This window comes from Trachypithecus francoisi, unplaced genomic scaffold, assembly GCF_009764315.1.
Source record: "Trachypithecus francoisi isolate TF-2019V2 unplaced genomic scaffold, Tfra_2.0 Lachesis_group1, whole genome shotgun sequence".
NCBI classification, from domain to species: domain Eukaryota; kingdom Metazoa; phylum Chordata; class Mammalia; order Primates; family Cercopithecidae; genus Trachypithecus; species Trachypithecus francoisi.
Genome location: NW_022681454.1, coordinates 145413804 through 145428412, shown reverse-complemented (window position 1 = coordinate 145428412; position 14609 = coordinate 145413804). Strand labels below are relative to the sequence as shown.

General features: G+C 38.4%; 1 long non-coding RNA gene across 1 annotated transcript in view; it reads left to right on the top strand.

Moving 5' to 3' along the window:
• The window catches only part of LOC117084821, a 39489-nt gene extending 25083 nt beyond the window's left edge, over positions 1-14406 (top strand). The window contains exons 2-3 of the long non-coding RNA XR_004437687.1: positions 2371-2449; positions 14031-14406. This is a non-coding gene — a long non-coding RNA (uncharacterized LOC117084821). The remainder of the gene's footprint in view (positions 1-2370; positions 2450-14030) is intronic.
• Positions 14407-14609: the final 203 nt, after the last annotated feature.

The following is a 14609-nucleotide window of genomic DNA, read 5'->3' as shown; positions in this document are numbered from 1 at the left end:
AGAGCTTTTATGCAAAACTAATGTGACAGTCATAAGGTTTTTCTGGAAACAATCTTACTATACTTAATGAAATGGTGAATTTTTAGATGTTAATCTCACTCTGAAAATAATTCCCAGAGAAACTCTTAAAACTCCTATAAGAAACATGTACAAGCAGACAATTCACTATTGCTGCTTTATGTATTTGTCACAAGAAGAATCAATAAACACAATGATAATTGGTGCATATGATGGGATCCCACATGTACAAAACGTAATGTTTCATGAAAACAATTTTTAAAAAACAGAATGAAATCAGTAGCATAATGCCAGTTGCAAACAGTTAAGTGTGTATACATGTATATACACACATTTATATATGTAAGTATGTATATGTATATATGTATATGTACACACACATAAAATAATACAATATATTTTACATATACAAAAACATGTATCTAAATATTATATTGGTAATCTATGGGATTAAAAGAATGGGAATGGAGATTAGGAATAAAATAGAAAATGAAATAAAACAACAAAAGGACCTTGTTTAGAAGCATGTTATGGAGTACTACACAGGGAGGTGCATAGTTAACCCAATTCTGAAACTCAGATCAAATGCTAAAACAATAAACAAAAATGGTATAGAATAAGATCAATAAATCCTCTCATTTTTCAATTCTAGAAACAGACCCTGAGAGATTAAGCTCCCTGCTCAGGTCATTTAGCCAATTAGTGGCCATACCAAGACAAAAGCCAAATATACAGACCATTTTACCCCACTGCCTCCTTTACATAGCTTTAAGCAATGGAGATATAACCATAGCTTAAAAGTTGTCAAGGAGTCTCATATGCCATAAAATTTTAAATCAACTTAATGATAGCATAGATTTGGGGCAGTGGATGTCTTGGGTTTTGTCTGCCCAACCTCCTTTCCTTTGGGACTTAGTCCTCCCTAGCTCCATATGTTTCTGGCAGAATGCTGATCCCAGGAACCCCTGCATAGCCACCACCACAACCACCAGGATGGGTACCTAATCCAAGCTAATTTAATTACGCTGTCTCCCAAGGAATTGAATCTTGAGCAGAATACAGAGACTGATATGGGTGATGGACCCAACCAAAAGAGAAAGCCCCGAACTCCTGCTCATCAGATGGGTGAAGCAGATGTTCCTGTCTTTCTCAAAGTCTGCTAGTTCAGCTCTTTCTTGGATTGTGTGGGTTGCCCAGCCTCTCCCCAAAATGTTTTTGTTGATTAAATTAGTCTTTGTTGTTGTTAGCCTGTCTAAATGTAGTATGCTAATTATAATAAACTTGAAACATTCAATAAACAGTCATTTTTCATGGTGCTTTGGAATGTGACTGGGCTGAGGAGAGGGTTGATCTGAATGGCCCATGTTTCTTAAAACAGATTTTCATGAAAGTATAATTTTTACGGCTTTTTATTTTGTAGCAAACAGAGAATTTCAAATCCATTGGATCAGTCACTCCAAAAGGGACATTTCAATATCCTAATGCCTGGAGGCACATTCAGCATTGCTGAGTGTTAGAAGATCTGGAATTACCTGAATGTGAACCTCTCTGACTTCTTTCTTTGCTCTCTTCCTTCACTACCACCTCTCCCACCTCTTTCCTCATGGGAAGGAAAATATAAATCTCAGTAGCATACTGGTCGTATGTAGATAAGGGTGCAACATTTACTGGATGACTGTACATTTTCCGAAGAAAAAATTGTTTAAACACTTTCTCTTTTTTCCACTACCGAATTATGTCCCATATGCAGTCTGCTACAGAAAATAATGAAGTGAATAAATATATTAAGAAGTAAAATCCTGCTGTAGCTACCTAGAACATAAATCATTATAGCACAAATGCATTTGCTGTTTGTGTTTCTGGAACTCAAAATATTTCACATATTATCTCAGTTCCTAACATCCCCATGAGATAGGTCGATAACCGTTGGTATGCAGCACCTTTTGACCTAGATGTCTAGAACATTCTGTGCACACTTTATCCTCCTTAAATTCTTATGAGTCAGCAAGATAGCAAGGGCTGACCTCCTTGCTTTACAGTAATAGAAGCAGACTCAAGAGAGACAATGGCTTACCTGATGTCAAACTGCAGTTTGGCTGCAGAAGTAGATATTGTGCTATCTACAGTATCTCCCATAAAAATCACTTAAGAAAGTGAGAAATGAGATGCTTGCGTCAAAAGAAACGAAAAGTGAGACAAAAGAGGGGAGACAGTGATGGTCACCTCACTTCAAGTTATTGAACTACTCTCATAAAACAAACTAGAAAAAAAATCTCTTGGTAGCTAAGACAAGGTCAGGTTTCTGGGAGAAGTAAGTCTATTTTATCTCCTTCTCTTCCCTTCCACTTGCAGTGAGCAAGGTAGCGAGGAGCGAAGATGGGAGAAGGGAAGAACACCAGACCCCAAGGCAATGATCAAACTGCTTTGAAAGGTAAATCAGCGCTGATTTTAGGGGGTTTTTGTGCAACTAAAGGCAAGAGAAGAAGATGACCATACGTCTCTAGGATGGAAATGACTGTCATGCTCTAACTCAGGTTGTCAGTTGACCATGGCTTGGCAATGCAACAGTGAAATGTTTGAAGCTATAAGTGCCTTCAGTGGTGTAGCAAACACTAGCTATTACCTTAAGATCTCTGGCATGATATTTTCTTCCACCAAAATTTGAATTTTTTCAGAGGACAGTGGAGCTCAGAATTTAAACCTTGCCACAAAAGCAAAGCCAACATATTTAAACTACTTCTCTTAATCTTCCTAGCAGTTACTCCAATAGATAAAGGAGCTTTGGTACCAACTCACTTCTCGTTTTCTTGATAAAGAGAAACTAATGATCTAGAGATTTCTATGACGTATTTTTGAGCTAAAACATTATCATATGCATTTATATAGCTTCTTTATTTTTGTACCAACACATACCTTAGCAAGGCAAAGATAAGAAAAGTGGCCACCCATAACAAAAACAAAACTTCGTGTGCATCTGGAAAACTTCTTTTGAATGAGAAAAATAGTTACTTGTCAAATGTGATATGGAAGTTATTTTGGTGAATCACATACCTATTTCTACTAGAGAAACACGTCACATGGAATAGTTTGTGCTACAACAGGAAGGGAGCCTCTCTAAATAAAAATGGAGCAATAAAGAACATTTCCTTCTAGCCATCTAGTATGTCACTAAATGCATTTCTACCTGGTTTTGCCTATAGAGATAAGACATTTTTAACTTTCCAACTAAGCAACAAATGTACTGTAAGTAGTTGCATAGAGCATTGTTTGTGTGGACTTTTGGATCAGAACTGGAACTGACATTAGAGAAATTTGGAAATTGCAGTATTTTCAAAGAAGTTAGAATTCAATTACACAAGGGACCTGTAGCATATTGTTGGTGATCCACTCAGACCACTTTGGATCCCTTTTACTATTTCTGTGCCAACCCACCTCCACCCCTCGCCCCTCACATTAATCTCTTTGGCTTGTAATGGCCAATACTGTCCCCCACTACACTGCCCTTAGGCAACTGGAAGCAGGGCTTTGCCCAAAACGGTAAAAGGAAGTTCCTGGGAATATATTCTCCTTGCCCGCTCCTCCTCCCCCTACCCTCACTATAGCCCTTAGCAAAAGACTAGCTGCTGCTGGACTGTGGTCATCTCAGTTTCTTTGGCTAGGGCCAAGACATTCAGAGATGTGACTAAAACCCCAGCCCTTGCCTTTGGGATCAGGCTAAGGCCCAGAAAGATGTCATCTGAAATCCCACCTTTGCTAGGCCTGCCCCTTCTCCCTTGCCAGCTTTTCCTGGAAGTAGCTCCTTAATAAATCACTTGGCCACAAATCCTCTCTGAGCCTGCTTTTAGGGAAACTAACCTAAGACAGTAGCTGAAAACAACTGATAAAACAACACCATCTGCATTCCCTACTAATCTATAATTAGTACTGTATATGTATCTATACTGTTCCAAAACAGAATTTTCTCTGAATTGGTTTATACTAATCAACTTCAATTACACATAGTTCACTAATTACCTTCCTAAACCTCTCCATCAAAGAGATTATAAAGCTAAGTATCACCCAATTGCATATGAATATCAAATTGAAAATTGGAAGAACACAAATTAGTGGAGATTTTAAAATCATGTTTAGCTTTGTAGCAGTTTTGAAGATGTTTTGATGAAAAAACTTAAGTCAAATGCCTTTCAAGTAACCTTTTAAAAAATGATCTATCAATTATTTCTTTATGCCCTTTCAGAGAGATTTGTCTACTTTCAAATTAAGATAGCAGTTGTTTAGCTAACAGGATTTAATTTTGAGAGAAGACAAACTATGAAAATGTTAGGGAGAAAGTCATGATAAATCAGGAGCATTTTTTAAAATGAGTAGTAAATGTTTCTTGACCCACTTCCAACTCATTAAAGTATTTCTGAATCCAATCTGAATCCTTGCCTCAGAACCTTAATAGCCTTTAGTGAGAAAATTGAATTAACTTTTTGAATTTAACTTATAAAGGTCAAAAGGAACATATTTTGGATGACATAGGAGATTAAGTATGTGCTATTTCATTTTCCATTGTTTAATGCCTAATATATCATTTATTTGAAAACAATCAGGGAAAAAATATTTTCATGCAGAATGATGTTCATCTTCTAATTAGAAAAACATGATCATAATCCTTTTAGATAAATTTTGTCTCTATTGTTTGAAAACAGAAAAAAAATCCGTATCTGATACGGGTTACATTTTGAATAATAAGTAAACCTATATACAACCAAGAGTAAACCAGAGAACAGAAGCAGTATACGTCCCTCAAGACAAATCCAAAACCAAGGTAAATCCATTCATGCCATAAATATTTACTGAACAGCTAATATGTGTCAAACACATATATGCCTCCTCCCCTCATGGAACGTAGTCCAGAAGTTTTTCTTCTCAGGTTTTCTTTACCTTTTGTGACTTCTTTGCAGGGCTTGACACTGCTAACCAATGTACTCCCTCGAAATTACCTTCTTTAGAGTCTAGAGAGAGTCTGGACCTCTGAAATACTGATCCCTCCTGGCTTCCTCCTGTTTTTCTTCATTTCCTTCAGCTCCTTTGTTTTGTTCATCTCCAAATGTTGATTTATCTGAGTCAGTTCACATCTAGCCATTTACTTGGCTTGATCTACTCTGTACAATTTGCTGACACCAGATAAACTTTTCTAATTTCAACTAATCTTCCGTGGTCTAGATGCATACTTTTAACTGTCCACTTCACTGCTCCACCTGGATAACCCAGATACTTCAAACTCAAGGGTCCTCCCTCTTCTCACCAGAAAACAGCAAAGGAGAAAATTATCCTTCCCTGTCTTCCCAATCCCCATGAAACACAGAACCCCCTTAATGACAAAACCAACTTAGCTGCCTTAGATCAGAAAACCTATTATCTGGACCTCTTTAATAATCCTTATCTGATCTTTTGGTTTCCAATCTCTTCACACTTTTCCACTGAATCACAATTCATGTAATACCATTAAAGTTATCAATTATAAATCAGATATGAATAATATTAATCTTCACTTTAAAATCTGCATAGCCATTTTTAAAATCATAATATAAAAGTGAAACTTCTAAATAGGGTACACAATGCTCCTCCAATCTAATCTCAGCCTGCCTTTTACACCTTAATCTCTATCCAACCCTATCACAGATCCAACAGTGCTGGTTTATCACTGTTTATTGAAATCACCAGGCATTTTCATGCCTCTGTGTTTTTGCTCATGCAATTTTTTCTGCCTACAATCCTCCCTACACCACCTCATATCTGACTCATCCACATAACTGAAAGTATCTTGACTTTTATTCATTTTTATACCTTCAGAACATAGCCTGTGCTTAGATTCTCATGGATTTTCAATTAATGTTGAATTCAAAATCCTTTCTAATGTGGTTCCCACTTTCTTTGACTGTCTTATCTCTAGCCTTTCACCCAATTCAACAAATTTTCTAGTCAGATAAATTATTCATCATGACTGAACCAATAAGGCTCTCTCATGCTTTAGCCTCTTTGTTAAATCCTATTCATCCACTAAGAGTCAACACAGTCTAGACTAATATATACTCAATGCATGTTCTCATTTGCTCTGTGGAGGTTTTCCCATCTTCTCTCTTCAGATACACCCAAGTGAAATTATTCACCCTCTTTCTTAATAACTAATTATCCAAAATATAATACTTACCAGATTAAATCATATATGTGTATGTGTTGGTCTCTCACACTGAATCATGAGATACTTATCTTGTTTCATTTATTATATATGCAGAAACTAGCATAATACAAGGTACTCAGTAAGTATCTAAAATTTTGAATGGAATTGATCTGAATTGAAAAACAGACCAGATTAGTTGGGACATAGGATTCTTATATTCTCATGGTTCACAACTGTAGCTAGCATTAAAATATCATGGGGAGCTTTTATAAAACACTAACACCCCTGCCCCATCTCAAGATAATCTCATTTAATTGGCCTAGGGAGGGTCCAGCACCAGTACTGTCTCCAATGTGATTGGAATGTTGCAGTGATGGTGGCAGGCAGCACTGGAGGAATGAGTAAGGGTCAGATTGCAGAGTTCTGCAGATGCCAGCCCAAGGAAACTCAGGCACTAACTTGCTCTGGGGCCACATCCCTCATCATGGATTTGCTGGTTGAAGGGTCTTAGGAGACTTGAATGAGTGTTAATTTTCCGTAATGAAATTATGCAGTGTCCTGAGGGCTACTTACCCTCTCCATGCAAGATACACAGTACTAAAAAATCCCCCCTCTCTCTCTCTCCCCTTCCTTCTCTCCCTCTCCCTTCAGCTGCTTGAAACTAAAACAAATATCCTCTGTCTGCCTCTTGGTTTACACGAAAAGCTAATATTATAATGGCGGAACACTGTAAGCACCAATGCGGGTTCTCAGACTCCATTTGCGCCTTGGCTCATAGCCGTCGCTGGTGAGCCCCACAACTCAGACCCTCCTCAGCTTCTGAGTCATTTTGACAGAGATAGCAAAATTTATAACAGCTTCAGCACAACGCTTAACAGGATTTGGCATCCCATAAAGCTGCCAGCCAGAACATTAAGTTCCAGGGACGTGACTCCAAGACTGCCTCTGAATCCTGGCACCGCTTATGGTTCATGTTTCCCCAAGAGGTGGTCACCCTGGCTATATTACCTGGTAGTGCCTCATTTCCATAGGAAGAACACCCGGATCTCATAATATTACTAATCCTGCATCATCCCTCTACCCTCAAACACCACCATATAGACCCCATGTGTGCAAGGTCTTATCCTATGGTCTCTCAACTTCAAACCCATTCTATACTCTGCTCTGTGATGCTGAAACTGGGACACTGCAAATCACATTTCAGCTTTGCTGGCTGGCTCTGTTAGACTCTTTTAATAGGGTTGTTAGAAGGAGATTGCTTCTTTCTGTTCACTCCTGTGGGCTTCCTGTTCCTGGCAGTACTGACCAGCAATGCCTGTTCTTCACCCTGGTCATGCCAGTTAATTCCAGTACCAGCTGTTGAATCCAGGTTGCAGATTTTTCAACTACATCATGTTGTCTCAGAGACGCCAGCAGTGGCCAGTGTCCCCTCTTTAGAAATACGGATCCTAGGTCCACAGCGCCCCTCCTCTGACTATCACACACCACAGCAGCAAAGCAGCAACCCCACTCTTTCTCAGAGGTCTGAAATCCAGCCCTCTTGGAGGCCCTCTCCAAGCTTTTAAGTTTTAAAGACTCCAACCACTTTGTGCTCTCAGCCCCTCCCAGCCCTGGGAGCGATAGCTATCTTCTACAGTTGTTAACTTGGAGATTTTTTTGTGTTCTCTTTTTCCTTTTCAATTCTTCACTGATTAACTAAAAATTCTTTATGTTAAATTCTCACTGTTAAAATAACTGGTGGGGTTCCCTCCTTTGATTGCACCCTATTATTCAAGGCCTGGCTCTAACAGCAATGTTGGCCCAAATTATGTTGCAACCACTTTTTTTTTTTTTTTTTTGAGGTGGAGTCTTGCTCTGTCACCAGGCTTGAGTGCAATGGCACCATCTCGGCTCACTGCAACCTCCGCCTTCCAGGTTCAAGTGATTCTTGTGCCTCAGCCTCCTGAGTAACTGGGATTACAGGCACGCGCCACCGTGCCCAGCTAATTTTTTTATTTTTAGTAGAGATGGGGCTTCACCATGTTAGCCTCCTTAGGATGGTCTCAATCTCTTGACCTCATGATCTGCCTGCCTCAGCCTCCCAAAGTGCTGGGATTACAGGCATGAGTCACCGCATCTGGCCCCACAACTACTTCTATACCTTGAATCTCTTAGCAGTCCTCATTGGAATCTGTCTCTGTAACCACAACCAGAAATACTTGAGTCATTATGTTTGATCCACCACTGATGACTGATGTAGCATAGCCACAAGTTATGGACTATTTAACATAAATTTTATTTACTTACAAAATAAGAATGATACTAGTAGCCTATTTTTTAGGAGTAATGAATATAACCAGGAGATCTTTAGCACTTATAAGGAATGTTTCCATGGCATCTTTGGAAATACTATCACCTACAGAAGCACCTGGCTTCCTTTCCAGGGCTCTCAGTTGTACCAGGCATCAAAGGTAAAAGGACAAACTGCAATGAGATGGATGCTAGGGGAGGATAAGCTCCCTCTCTAGCTAAACAACTCACTCTCATACCACAGTTTCACAGACACATGATATAAAATGCTCTCTCAACATGCCTTAATATGATGTTGATTTTTAGATTAATTCCAAGGTGGTTGAATTTTTAAATAAACTTACAAAGTATTGATATGTATAGGACTACCCAAACTGATATTGTGTAATCTATGCTTACATTTTACATAAATTATTTTAATTAATTCTTACAACAATTCTATAAAATAGATTATATTATTATGTCTCTTATTGCAAATGAGAAAACTGAGACACCAAGAGGTAGAATAACCTGTTGATATCTTTCTGTCTCCCATCTGTCACCTTCCTAGCCCTGAGAGGAAGCCTGTTTCCCCTCTTAATCTTAACTCTGGTGCCCTTATCTCTACATCGTTGGCTGGTGCCATGCCTGTCGCTAAATTTATCTGATTGGCTCATGATCCCCAACTTCTTCCCTCCCTTTTTCCTATGGGACAACATAGTCTATGTTGATGATGGAGTGTAATAACTTATAAGCAGCTGAATTGGGATTCCGACTACAGAGTACAAAGTCCACAACTGTTTGCCACCCTACTATTTTTATTCCGCATATCCACTCTGTGAATGTAGCACTTACATTAAAGGCTCCATATAGTTTGTCTTTACTAATGTTCAGATGAGTGATTACTTTTAAAATAGCTTAAGGAATAATTATATTTCACTCAAATCCTCTCCATAACTTCCATGATTTGGGATTATAAGCATGCTTTTCTATATATTGCAGTTCTTACCTTATGAACTTATGGAAGCTCATTAGCAAACCATGCTAATTGAACCTAATGTATTTGTCTGTGGGAGTTAAGTTAGACATGGTGGTAAGGTTCTTAGGTCAGTCCATAAAAATTGTGCAGTTGCTCATCATATGCTCAGAAAACTGTGACTTAGTAGTAAAGTTGAAAAAAAAGAGTTACATTTTGCTTTTAAGATTATAAAGGAGATTTCTAAAATAATTTGTAATAATTTTTAAAGGCTATAGAACTCAGCAGAAGTATGAGAAGGCCATGTTTTGGTGGAAACACACAGAGGAAATCGTAGAAAACAGGAAGGAGCCTGACCTCACGCTTCGCCCAAGGGGAAAATAGCATTCTGCCTGTCTACACACCCGACAGTCAATACAGACTATGTGCTCCCATAGGAAAAAGGGAGGGAAGAAGTTGAGGATCATGAGCCTATCAGATAAATTTAGCAACAGGCATGGCACCAGCCAACAATGTAGAGAGAAGGGCACCAGAGTTAAGATTAAGAGGGGAAACAGGCTTCTTCTCAGGGCCAGGACAGATGAGGGGCAGAAAGAAAATTCCTCTGAGTGACAGCTTTGTTACCGGAAGTCAATGTGATGGGGCCCAATCAAAGAGAAGAGGAGATCTCTTTAATAAAAGAGCACTTCACTATGATACCATCACGGGTCAAAGCCATGTAATAAATGAGCCACAGGTAAACTAGGCATATTGTTGAGGTCATTTCTACACAGTACTTTCAAGAATTTCAATTATTCTTGCCTTCTATTATTTAGTTGTTTAGATAAGATTTTAAATAGACCTTGTTTCCAAGGAGAATCTATTACTCAGAGACACTTTTAGCAAAATCCTACTGATAAAGAATAAATTCCAACTGTTTAATTCTGAAGAGATTTTACATTTTTAAGCTCATTCATCTATTCATTCAGTCAACAAATATTTATCCTTACCATGTGCAGGGTACTGACCTGGGTGCTGGAAGATACAACAGTGAGCAAAACAGATAAAAAGTGTCTGCCGGCCGGGCCTGGTGGCTAACACCTGTAATCCCAGCACTACGGGAGGCCGAGGCAGGTGGATCACCTGAGGTTAGGAGTTCAAGACCAGCCTGACCAACATGGTGAAATCCCATCTCTACCAAAAATACAAAACTTAGCCAGGAATGGTGGCACACGCCTATAATCTCAGCTACTCGGGAGGCTGAGGTGGGAGGATCCCTGAGGTGGAGGTTGCAGTGAGCCGAGATTGCGCTACAGCACTCCAGGCTGGGTGACAGAGCGAGACTCCATCTCAAAAAAAAAACCCAAAAAACTAAGTGTCTGCTATCAGAGAGCTTACATGCTAGTTTTATGACAACTGAAGATTCATCTGCAAATAAATTAATTTCCAAAAAGGTTTCTTTTTATAAGGTGTCAATCCTGAACTTCAGTATTTATAAATATGTAAGATTTAGGATGCCATGAGATAGCTTCAATATTATGTAAATTTAAAGAAAATATATGACACAGGCCAGGCACAGTGGCTCATGCCTATAATCCCAGCACTTTGAGAGGCCGAGGCAGGAGGATCACTTGAGGCCAGGAGTTAGAGACCATCCTGGGCAACAAAGTGACACCCTAGCTCAACAAATAATCAAAAAAATAGCCAGGCATGTTGGTATGCATGCCTGTAGTCCTAGCTACATGGGAGGCTGAGGCAGAAAGATTGCTTGAACCCAGAAGATTGAGGCTGTAGTAAGCCATGTTCACACTACTGTACTCCAGCCTGGGCCACAGAAGCCCTGTCTCAAAAATAAATAAATAAATAAATAATATAGATTCACAGGCTGATGAATAAATCATCCTCTTAAAGTCATATCAGATAAATATGACTTGTGCTGTTTTTATTTTGCCTTATAGTTTTGGGCTTATACGTGTTTAAACTACTTAAAGCTATTATTTAGAGCACAAAGATAAAAGACAAAGTGAATATAAGAAATGTAAGCTATATACCATGAAAAGTAACAGGATTTTGTCCTGGTACTCTATTAATTCACACCTATTTGACTCAAAAGCTGAAACTCGTCTTTGAATGTGTTTTGCACAATGTGTAAGAAATTTCTACCTCATCACAGAGGTTCCAAATATTGTCAACTGAACATATATCTGGATACTTCTGTAAGTCTGTTGGAAGTTCTTAATTTAGGAAATAAAAACATGATACGTAAGTGTCTACTGAGGGCTAGAGGAAATTACCCAATTAAAAGAAAGAATACAATACTCTGGAGAAAAGGAAATGACAAGATGTCAAAACCTCTCTCAAGTAAAATCTTATGGATAAAGCTCAGCCTTTCTACATAGAATGACAGAGGATTTGGGTATGACTTCAACTTTTAATAGATGTTTTTCTCTAAAAGGGATAACTCAAGTCTATGAAAAAAAGATAGAAGGTAAAAATTTGAGTGAAATAAAATCAGTGAAATGTCATATGTAAATGGGAAAAATTTTAATACAATTTGATTAATTTTGACTCCACTAATTCAGAATTTCAGAAAGATTCATGAGACATACACTGAAGTTTATCTTTGTTGTAATCTGGGGGAAAAGATCTTCTAGGTCAATGTTTCCCAAACTTTAATGTTCATAGGAATCACCAGAGGATCTCATTAAAATTCAGGTTCTGATTCAGTAGCTCTGTAGTGGGCCCCAAGATTCAGCATTTCTGCCAACTTTAATTGAGATACTTCTGCTGCTGGTCTAAAACATGCTTTGAGCATCAAGAATTCAAGTAAATCAGCAAGGTAGATTGCAAAAGAAATGATCAACCAACCAACACACACTTCCACAACATCCTTGGGGGAAAAATGACTGCTTACAAATGACTCTATGTTGTTCATTAAAACAGTTGTGGTAGGAGTTTTACTTGGCAAGATGGTGTAAACAGCTAATTGGAGTTAATGCACATTGTCAAAAATACAAACCAAGGTTTTCTTTAAAAAATACTCTAGTGAGCCAATTTTTCATTCTAGTTTCTCTTCATTTATATAACCTTCATTTTAATTAACAAACATGGAATTTGGACATCTGAAATCAAAAGAGTGATATGATTATCCATCTTTAATTCTTCTTGAGTCATTTTCCTATCATGTTTGAGATCTCCCCGTTTACTTACTTATTCGTTTACTAAGAAAAACAGGAAAATACTGATGAGAGCAAATTCGAGGGAGATAAATTAAATACAGATCATAAGATGCCCCTTCCTCCCTCATTCCACTCCATATCTGGTGGGATAAACAGTTAAGTATTTTAAGGTAAATGTTATTATATAGCCCAAACTATAAATAATAATGCATTAAGAGCTTCAATGTGGTATTTTTTATGGGTCATTACCATGGCTGGCAATTAGCTGAGGCTATCCAAAAGACTTTGATGTACCTTGGTCCTATTTGCAGGACATGCTAAAGAAATATAGAACCTGCAGCATATCTGTCTATATTCACCAATGATTTGGTTTCTGGTGGCAAATGAAGAGTCCCTCCACTAGAGAAAAATAGCAGCAGAGGACAGAGGTGAAGATGTAACACCAGGAGTACACAGCAAGGCATCTGGAGTGCAGTAAGAGAGAGTCCAGGGGAACAGCAAGAGACAGGAAGATGAGGGAAAAAGAGAGAAGCACAAAGACGCATCATTCAAGAAAGAGAAAAGGAAAGTAGAGAAAAAAATATTTTGAGAAGGTTTGAGAAAAACCAAAGTTTGAGAAAAAGCAAAACTTTGAGAAAAGCCAAAGTTTTAGCCATACAAACTGCCTGCACTGTGTCTGGAAAAGGAGGTTCCCCAAGCTGCACAGAACACATGTAACACCAGTACCATCCAAGATGGCAGAGAGATTCCCACACACCAGCATATCATCCAGGTGGAAAGCACTTTCCTGCTTCAGAGATGCATGGATTATTTAGTTTCCTGCCATCAAACAATCCAAGAATAATTGACTACTCTGTGGCTGAGTCTGTGTTCACTAAGCAAATTTTCTTTTCTCTGGAGGAAAAAAAGTCTAACAAAATAAGCCCTGCAGTAAACTTGACATTGTATTTCTCATTAGAATTTAATAAATAGGCACAGATGGAAAAAGAAAGATGCAAGGAGGGGTGGAGGAAGAAGAGAACGAGCCCAGAGATAAATCACGGCTTGAGCTGTCCCTCTTAGGAGTAAATTGGGTATAGAAACCAGGATTTGCCAAGTTAAGTGTAGCCTTGGTAGATCAAACTTCACAAAGTGAGAGATAAATACCAGATGAACAGAATCAGATCAGAAATCAAAAGAAAACTATTGGGCATAAGAGAAAAATTTGAGTAGGAGCCAAAATAGAAAAAAATATATATATATACATAGAGGAATCAAAATTGGAAAAGCAAAGAGAACTGAGGTTCAAGAAAAGAAAGTATGATGTAAAATAAGCTGTAAATGTGGATGTACTTCATTCATAACATTCTTTTTATGGGAATTCCAGTGTGATTCCAAGAGCTCAGAATGGATTTAAAAGAAAACTCCGAGACCTAATATCTTAACAATCTTTTATTTCCAGCCTAGAGACTACCAAAACTTCACAGGACCATCTAAAGCCACTTCCAGCTGGCAGAGGTGGCCATTTTCTCCCATGCATGCAGGAGCAGAGTGGTGAGTCTCCAGCCTCGCACAGTTCTCCATCCCATTGCTCCAATCCAGGCCCTAGCCCTGCTGGAAAGAACACCAGGGACCACATAAAAGTAGAACAGACAGAAGATGTAATAACTCCCTTAAGATACCTTAACAAGCCATATATTCTGATCCTGAGATCATTATTACATTTGGATGAGTAGGCCCAGTCTCAAATAAAATGGAAAGAAAGCATTTGGGGCTACTGAGGAATTTCCTTGAGTATGGATCTTCTATAAATTTGATCTTCCAAGAACTATGCTGGGGATGAAGAGTAATGGTGCTGCTGTCAGTCTTTGCTTAAGTTGAGTAAGTCACAGTACTTCTGGTGATTTCTATGTTTACTAAGGGGTCGTCTAGACTGATATTCCTTCAAGAAAGAAGAAAAAAAATAATAACCAGGATTACTTTAGCCTTTAGCAAGTCAGAGCTGGTGGGTGATCCTGTAAGTTACTTGATGTCTTTTCTC